We start from the raw sequence: 8,902 nt of genomic DNA, 5'->3' as shown, positions 1-8,902 counted from the left end.
CCTTTCCCTTAAATTGAACTCTCCAGTGCTAAAACTTGGGTCTTCTAACTTGGAATCTTTATTAGAACGGAGTCTAGAATAATAGGAAGAAAAACCCCAAAGCCTTGCCATCAGACAAATTAAAACTTGTTTTCTTTAATGATTCTCGCCTTTGCCAACTGTGTTCTTGCAAAATCAGTCTTTGCCCTTGGTTTATTCTCAGTACAGCGACCGTGTTGATTTCTCTGTGGCATGAAATTCTGCATATTCCTCTCTGAGTTATTAAGAAAACCCTACCCTATTCCATCATCTCTGAGCAGTGGTCATACGTCTACTTTCTGATCTCAGGACTCCCTGCTTACGTTGGGGCTCCCTGCTTGCTGTGCTTCGCCTCTGCTGTTGCATCCTGCTCTCGAAGGCTGTGCCAGGTGAGATGTGCTTGCTTTTCTTTCCCCTTTCAGGAGAGTTCCTCTGGCCTGTCGTGCAGCCTGTGGGAAGAGGCAAACCAGTGGCCCTCCTCTGCTCCATCTATAACCTTTTTGAAAGGACTTCACTTAACACAGTGCACGGCAGGCAAAACAGGTATGCTCTGTGGGAGTTCAACAGAAAACGCATACTTCAGAACTGGAAAGATATACTGCTATGAGTTCACGAATACATTCTGCAGAAGAAATATATTAAAAGTAAGTAATATATTAAAAGAGGAGCTGGATGAAGCATGAAGACAACTTCCAAATGAGAAAAGCAGGTGGCTTGCATTATTTCCTCCATGCTTAGTTTTTATGTTGGTGTCATCATAACAATACATGACAAATGAATATGCTTTTCTCTCAGTGATGGTTAAAATTTGATTACCTGAATATTTATGTTGTTCAGTAGTTAGAAATATTTGAGGAGCTTTATTCTTCACTGGATTGTATATAGAGCAATTTTGGAAGCTGAACAGTATATTTCATTGCAGACTATCCTAAAATAAGTTCTTAATTGTTTGGATGTATTAATACTACATTTAATGTAAACTTTGAAAATGTAGTTATTAAATTCTGTTCAAGATGTGAACTCTGTTCTGTTTTCTAGCATTAATTATGCAAGTTTAAAATTGTCAGTTTCATTTAAAGGTAGGGCTTTTTATTTGTATGTAGCTGTTGAAATAAATTACTGGTACAAGAAAACATTCTACTAATAAACGAGGGGTGCCTGGAGTTGACTCTACTAACAGACAATTTAATTCATCCATCTTCAGGGATGATGTTTCTTAGCAACACAAAGTATTTTCACCTGGGGCGCTTTCACGAACTTTCACATTTTTCTTCAAATACAGCCTTGGTAGTATTTTATATGACCTGAAGTTCGTCCATCTGTCCTGAAGCTCCCAATACTTTCCCCTTCCCTCAAATGATCTGATATACGTTTTTTCAGCTTAATAATACACAAGTTGACTAGAGAATCATTTCGCATGTCAGATTTTCCAAAGGGTTCTGGGAAATTATTTGTTGCTCTGTATAGCAAAGCTAAAAGTTATTGAAAATGTGTTATAGTTTCATAATAAAACAGATAAGAAAAATATTGGCTTGGGAGCTAACTAAATGCTTTCTGATAGCTGTAGCCTGAAGGGGGATACTTGGATCATTTGTAATAAAGGGATATCTTTGATATCTTTTGGTGAATTGACTAGTATTCTGTTTAGATCATAATTTATGAAAAAACTGGCTTGATACACAATGTTACATTATCAAATTGTTTGGGTGTAAGAACTGCCTTAATGTATGGCCGGGATTTTCAACGTTTATTCTTTTAATGCAGTCTATGAAATCAGAAGAAGCTGTTGATACATTAAGACTCTACCTTTATTTCTTGCTCTCCAGGTTTTTAACATGTGTGATGCTGATTTGATCAGTGTAGTTACAGCCCAGAGTTGCTGGGGAGATTTGGCTCGCTTGAGAAACCCCTTCAGGTATATAACAAGTGTTATTCAGTACTGAGAGCAAGTGTCTTCCAAATGCAATGTATTATTTTGCTTTGAGAAATAATACATTTTTTGAATTTTCTGAGCAGTTTACCAAAAACTTCTGTAATTCTGTTATGTGAATAGTGACTAAGCCTCTGCTTATGTCTCGCTTTGAGAGGAAAAGTTTTAGTGGTTATAGGATGAAAGCTTCTTTATCAGCAGTGCATAGTGAGAAGTGTTTGAAAAATGTTGCGATGACTTAACTATTACTCAGCTTATTTCACGAAGAAGGTGTACAGAAACCATTTTAAATAGTGGGAAAACAAATTACAGAATTATTGGTTTGATTCTTCCTCGTAGTTTTAAAAAATCCTGTGTTGCAGCTCATGTCATCTTAGCTTTATTTTACTGAGTTTTCATATATGCATGTAAAGTCTTTGTACATATGCATGTATGCAAAAAATGAATTGGAAGAATTAGTGGGATGCTGTTATACGAACGTTTTATTGATGGTGTTTTAAACTGTATGTGGTGGTAATGCACGAGGGAGTATTTAGGGGGTCCTGAGAGTTGCCAGGAAAGTCCATGCTCACTTTGTCATTTAACTGGATGCTTTTTTGTAAGGATGACATCTTGCGAGTAATTCCTGTGTGATTTCAAGCGAAGTGGCTCTGGATTTCTAGTCGGTGTTTCTCATTCTGGGGCATGTAATTGCATGTCCAGGCTTGGACGTCTTGTTTAAGATCATCTTTGCAGTGTAGGCATTTCATACCCTGGTACTAGCGTCCATCATCTTAGAATCATAGAATCATTAAGGTTGGAAGAGACCTCCAAGATCATCGAGTCCAACCATCAACCCAACACCCCCATGCCCACTAAACCATGTCCCTAAGCGCCTCATCTAGCCGTCTTTTAAATACTCTCCTCATCAGACTTGTTCTCCAGACCCCTCACCAGCCTCGTTGCCCTTCTCTGGACACGCTCCAACATCTCAACGTCCTTCTTGTAGTGAGGGGCCCAAAACTGAACACAGTGTTCGAGGTGCGGCCTCACCAGTGCCGAGTACAGGGGCACGATCACTTCCCTGCTCCTGCTGGCCACACTAGTTCTGATACAGAAAGATCTTGCAAGATCTCTAGGTGTTTCTTAGAGTCCTTTGAAGAATCATCTAAGCTGGAAGCTTCTTCTGTTATCCCACAGCAAACAGTATCTGAAGAAAGAAAGAAAGAAAATCTTTGCAAAGGGCTTTACTAGCAACAGGGGCTTTAGCCTTCAAAGTGTCAAGTCTCTGAAAACAGCAGCAGTCACTTATGTCTGATGTTGCCTCACCTATACGTTTGAGCCACGGCAGCTTGCGGAGAGGTCAGGGCTTCGTCTGTTCCCCCTCCTGCAAGACTTTGTTGCATGTGGTGACAGACTACGTTTTCACCTCTGCCTTAGCACCCTGGGATCATCTGGGAAGCTCCGGAATCAGTTGTAGGCTCTCCTTGCCCCTTCAGGTGCTGTATAGAACATTCATTGCTTGTAGAAGTAGCGGAGTCTGCAGTCGTGATGGCTCTTCCAGGTAGTTGCACAGTCAGATGTCATGGACGTTTGCTGAAGGCTGGTGTTTACACTGCAACAAAATAACGTACCTATGGTCACGTTGTAGACCTGTATTTGCATCTCAGCATACGGTATGTTGTTCTGTAATGCTATGTGTGTGAAGACTGACTTGAAAGCTGGTAATATATTTTTCAGAATGTCAAAAGATTTTAAAATACTGAAATCTCTTCATAATTGAGACTTTATTTTTCCAACTGTAAAACCAGTGTCTAAATTTACAGAACTTATGAAGACTGCCGCAGGCAAGTATGCACAACCTGTTTAGTAAGAAACCAAACAATTCCCAGAAATTAGTATAAAATCCCTGTTTCTAACTTGTTCAAGACACTGGATCTTAAAACCATTTAGCATGTTGGCAATATCCAGTCTCGGGTATAAGAACAGTTTAATTTTGGGGAAGGCTTCGTTTGGGGTAGAGAAATGCTTGTGAATCCTATGGAATTCTTTAAAATACAACTCTCTGCTGTGAAGTACTGGAAGCAGTGCTGGTGGAGATGCATCAGTCTAAGATGGAGTAGAGGAGGGAGGGCTTCTAATAACTTTCCCTTACTTGGCTACTTTTTTTATGTAGCAGAATGGTTACTTTGGGTAGGCAAATAATAAGAAAACAAACATCACCTGAGTGCTGTGCTAAAGACAGAATTCATTACCAAATGTTACTTTTAAACCACAACCTCTCCAGCCTGACTGAAGCAGCCGCTGCAGTCCTCCTCTCACCCCGCTCCCTTTTATCAGCTGGGGCTTCTGCCCATATTCTATGCAATTTTCTGTGGTTAGGTATAAAGATATGAAGAATTGATGAAAACTATCTTTTTGAAGGTAGTAAAAGGTCTGGATTAAGTCTAATAAATAGGTGGGGATAACTTGTAACGAGGAACACAGCAGTTTCAGAACTGTTGTAAATTTTCAAAAACTACTTTTCATCTTCATCCATCCATGATTCAAATAAAGAACATTCAGTTTGTGGCCTGCAGCACAATAGAAGTTGTACTTTGCTAGCTTTTGGTTAAAGTGATGAACATATTATTTGAATTTTAGGAAAGACAATTTGAAAACTTACTATAGGATTTAGTCTTGAAGTTTTAAGAATATCTAGTGTTTTTCTCTGTTGCATCTTTTAATGTTCATGTGCAAAGAATGACATGATCAGAGTTGTCACTGGGAACATTTAGTTTTTCATGCAAAGTATTTTTGGGCAGCTCTTATTTGGAAGAACATGGGATGGAATATAAAAGAACTAGTCTAAGAAGTTACCATTTAGGTTAAAAGGTCACAAATTATAATTGTTTGGATGCTATTTCTGCAGTTAGTCTCTGCAAAAATGGAAAAGGTGAGTGCAAACTGGTAAGACTATAGCATTTCTCAAGGTGGTAGTTTGGCTTTGGAGTTCTCATCATTTAACATAGGTGTGTCCTTTCAGAGACTCAGGAACTAAATGATTTTATTCTCATTCATAGATGTGACCAAGTCGTAATTAGAAGTCAAATGTCTTCATGTACACATAGTGTTTCTGTTATGTGTTGTGTTTGCATGTAACTCATACTAAGTGAGAGTTTGCATGAAAGCAAACGGATATGATTCCATTCAGTCTGTCTCTAGTACACAAAGCTATTTTGTGTTGTCAATAAAAATCATAAATTCTCTACATTACTGAGCTTTATTTTCAGCCAAGGAGTAGTCCATGAAAATGTTATGGGATCTTTAATTGCTATATTTTTTCAAGTCTCCATTTTGAGTGCGTATCTCTCTCTCTGGCCCTGACTCCTTGGAAGATGTAGTGAAACGTGCTCTTCCAAGCAGGTCATTCTGCTGAGCAGGTTACAGGGAGTGATGGATGTGTTGAATCTCAAATGTTAGTGATGTTGTTTTGACACAGTAGCGTACCGCGTTATCAAGGAGGAGGAGGACCTACTTCTGATGAGGTCCTTCCGTTGTACCTCCGTAGTATGGAATGAAAGCCTGTCTGACATACATGTTTTACGGTGTTTCAGGCCTTAACTGGTAGTCCCTGAGGTCAGAAAAGTAACTGGGTCCTTAAATCCCAGTCATCCGAGAGACGTGGAGAGAAAACACCCTTCACAACTTACTGTCACAAGATTTTAAGATAAAATTTAAAGTAGTAGCAGTCATCCTCTACGGCTGCCTACTGGTAACGTGGTTTTGTTCCTGCCCTCCTGGCTGTAGCTGTCTCTCTTTTCCAAGCGCTGCATTGCATAAAAGGTCAGGAGGTCAAAATTTTTATATGAAAATATAGCAAACTGAAAAGTTTACTAGTCCAAGCCTTCAATCCCACCCTCTCTCTCCCCCAAGCTTTTAATAGCCTAATAGCCACTTTTCCACATACACTTTCATGAAACTTGATTACAGTTTTTTCATAACCTCTGCTTTCGTCAGTTAACTGTCTTCAGCCAGGGAAGTCAAACTTTGATTCAGTGACATCTTTGTACTAACAAAATACGAGGACGCTTATTTCCATGTTAATGTGCCTTCCAAACTCTGGAATATTCCTATATTTGCTTGGCAAAATTTTTTTGTCTGTACTCTTTAATAATACTGTGATGCTTGTGTGCCCTACCCCCTGAATCTCTTTCTCTAGAAACGCCTCGTAATTCTCCTTTATTTTGAGAGTTTGCAGGTATTATGTCCTATGCAAAGGAAGCGATTTTATTATTAACGCAGTCTCAAAATGTAAAAACAAAACATTGAGCTGTTTGCCATGAGTTTTACTTAAATGGGTTTTGATTGAGGGGAAGAAATTTGATGATCTTCAGATCATTCAGGAATTTAAGTAAAAATACCATGCTTTGGTAACTTTTGGAAGCTCTGTGTAAACTTTTAAAGCCTGTTGGTTTTTTTAGTCTTTTTATTTCAGGGGCTTCTGTAGATTATGGGATTTACAAGCCTGGGCCATGCTTGCTTTTACAGCGCCTGGCGGTGTAGCATCGGGTAGCATAATGTGACTTGACTGGTCAGATTCAAGATGATTGCAACCCACACCTCTTCTCCTTCCCACAAATAATGTATTTTTTTTTTATCTGTCAGTATTGCTATTTGGTAATGAGGACTGATATAACTAACCAGTCCTTTTCTGTATGTAAGGTATGTTTGAAGTAGGGGTGATGTGGTAGGCTGTTGCTTAGGTTGGTGTAGAGTGAACCCTAGAGTAAACACTTCTTCTAGAGCATTGCATGGAAACTACATAGGCTTACATGCTGCAATACGAGTTTTTGGTCTAGATTTTATATTCTAGAAGAGAATTAATAGTCTTGAGAAGACTGTCTCTCTCAATGGGACAGCTAGCAGAACTGTGGATTGTGGTAAAAATAAATAACACTTAACCAGTTAGGCAGCTGGCACTCCGCACCTACATTTTCACATCCATACTATGTGGTTTAGGGTTTTGTTTTTTTTTTTTTCCTTGCATTGAGGGCAGGCTACAGCAAAGTTTGTTTGATGAATTGCTGTTCGTCTCATGAGCATGATACTTTGAGAATAAGAACAACAACTGAGCATTGGGTGGCTTCTTTCTGATTCAATAAGCAAGCCTTCCGTTATAAATTAGTTTCAGAAACAAGTTATTGGGGGGTGTATGTGTGTGTATATATAAAAAAAAAAAATACGAAAAGTATAGAGCATCCTGAAATAGGTACAATGGAATCCCAGTTATACAAACAAAAAGCAAGAACCTAGGTAGTTCTGTATTAATTGTTAATGATCTGTATTTCATATGAAAGGTTGACCTTTGCAGGGCCTTTTCGTCTGAGGTAAAGAATAGGCTGATCTGTTTCTCCCTCAGCTGGAAGGGCAGGGGGAGATTTGGTTGATCTTTATTTTTTTCAGCAAGACTATCGCAGGGAATGATAGGCCTAGTTGCTGAGATTGCAAAGGACTGTGCGGCCCCAGGCATCTTTAACTACGTGTGAAGACTGGTTCTGTTCTGCAAAAAAATATGAAATGCCTGAGTTTAGACCAAGCACTGATTCAAGTCAGGAAAAATGGGATCCTTCCCGCTGACTTAAAATGGATACGCGAGACACTCGTATGATGGTTCATATAAATCAAAGTGAATGGGTGTTAGATTACACATTCATCATTATTATTATCACTTGAACTGCTTAGCATGTGTAACCTGGTAAGCATTTGTCAGTATTGTATTTAACTATAAAAACAATATTATAACATTATATTCTGAATTTTATTTAATTTATTGTGGTGGTCTAAAGCTCTACAACTTGAAGAAAATGAGACAGACAGATAGATGATCAAGAGCATGCACATTCTGCATGTGTGGAGAATCGGGGTGTGTGGGTTTTTTTTTTACATTTGGGGATCTGGTTACCCATATATAAAGCATGCTTTTTATGGCAGTAAGAGTCTATTTAAAATTCTATTTTTAATCCAATATAAATCTATTTAAAATATGTTGTGATAGATATTTAAATGCTTTCTTGTGGGCAGAAACATTCTGCTCACCCAATTGTGTAACTTCAGCTTAAGTTTTCTGTTTCCAGACTCTTAATTGTTCTGTAATCTATGGAGTACAAAGAATTAAATGTGTCCAGTCTTAAATGTTTGGTTAATCTCATTATGCTCAGGGAGATGGTTTACAGATTGGGTCTTGGGATGTGGGGCTGGGACTTTGGCCTGTTCACAGCTGTTTTAAAGGTTGAATGCTGTTAGTGCCTGTTGCCTCTGCTAATGAGACTTTCCCAAGGAAAACCTCAAGAATGTTTTATAGCATTCAAATAAGAGACTAAGGCATTGTCTTCAAGCGTTTAAAATAATTTTAAGATCCATTGAAGGGATACGTTTGGTCAGTTGGGCAGCGGTCGCTCTTCAGAACTCAAAGATGTAGAGAAACCTGACGATTTGAGGTATGGTCAAGGATTCAGTAGAGCTGCTGCAGAAAATGTGAAGCATTGGGAAGAGATTGAAAACATTGTGTATTTTTGTGGACCAGCTCTCCTCCCTTTGCCTATTGTAGCTCCTGAATGGGTGAAAAGATCTGAGAGTACGTGTATGTGGAGAGAACATATGGACTGTGGTACGATATGAGTGTACGTTCACATTTGAGGTTGATGTCTGGCGGGACAGCAATTCTCTCTGGCGTTGCGACATTAATGCTACCTACCCTTGTGAGAAGGGGCTGCAGGTCTGTCAGGGTCGCAAGTGAAGTACCCCACCTGAAAGACTGATGTTGGGGTATACAGTCAAATAGATCTCACTTTGTTTTACCAGTCTTTTATGCATAAGTAGTTCTAGGAAGGCCTGGTAAATATGGAATTACTGTTTTTGTTCCATTTGTGTTTTAAATTAGAGCAGTCACTAGTTTTGTTATCAGATTCTAATGCATCTTATACAGCCATTCCT

General features: G+C 38.9%; 1 protein-coding gene across 1 annotated transcript in view; it reads left to right on the top strand.

Annotated features, from left to right (window-relative positions):
• The first annotated feature begins 487 nt into the window (after positions 1-487).
• GTDC1 (glycosyltransferase-like domain containing 1) overlaps positions 488-8,902 on the top strand; it is a 181,254-nt gene continuing 172,839 nt past the window's right edge. Inside the window, exon 1 of the mRNA XM_009319023.1 lies at positions 488-561. The gene's annotated coding sequence lies outside the window, so the exon portion shown is untranslated. The remainder of the gene's footprint in view (positions 562-8,902) is intronic.

This window comes from Pygoscelis adeliae, unplaced genomic scaffold (genome assembly GCF_000699105.1).
Source record: "Pygoscelis adeliae isolate BGI_AS28 unplaced genomic scaffold, ASM69910v1 Scaffold222, whole genome shotgun sequence".
In the NCBI taxonomy this organism is placed as follows: domain Eukaryota; kingdom Metazoa; phylum Chordata; class Aves; order Sphenisciformes; family Spheniscidae; genus Pygoscelis; species Pygoscelis adeliae.
Note: the sequence above shows the minus strand (reverse complement) of the source record. Positions and strands in the feature narration are given on the sequence as shown.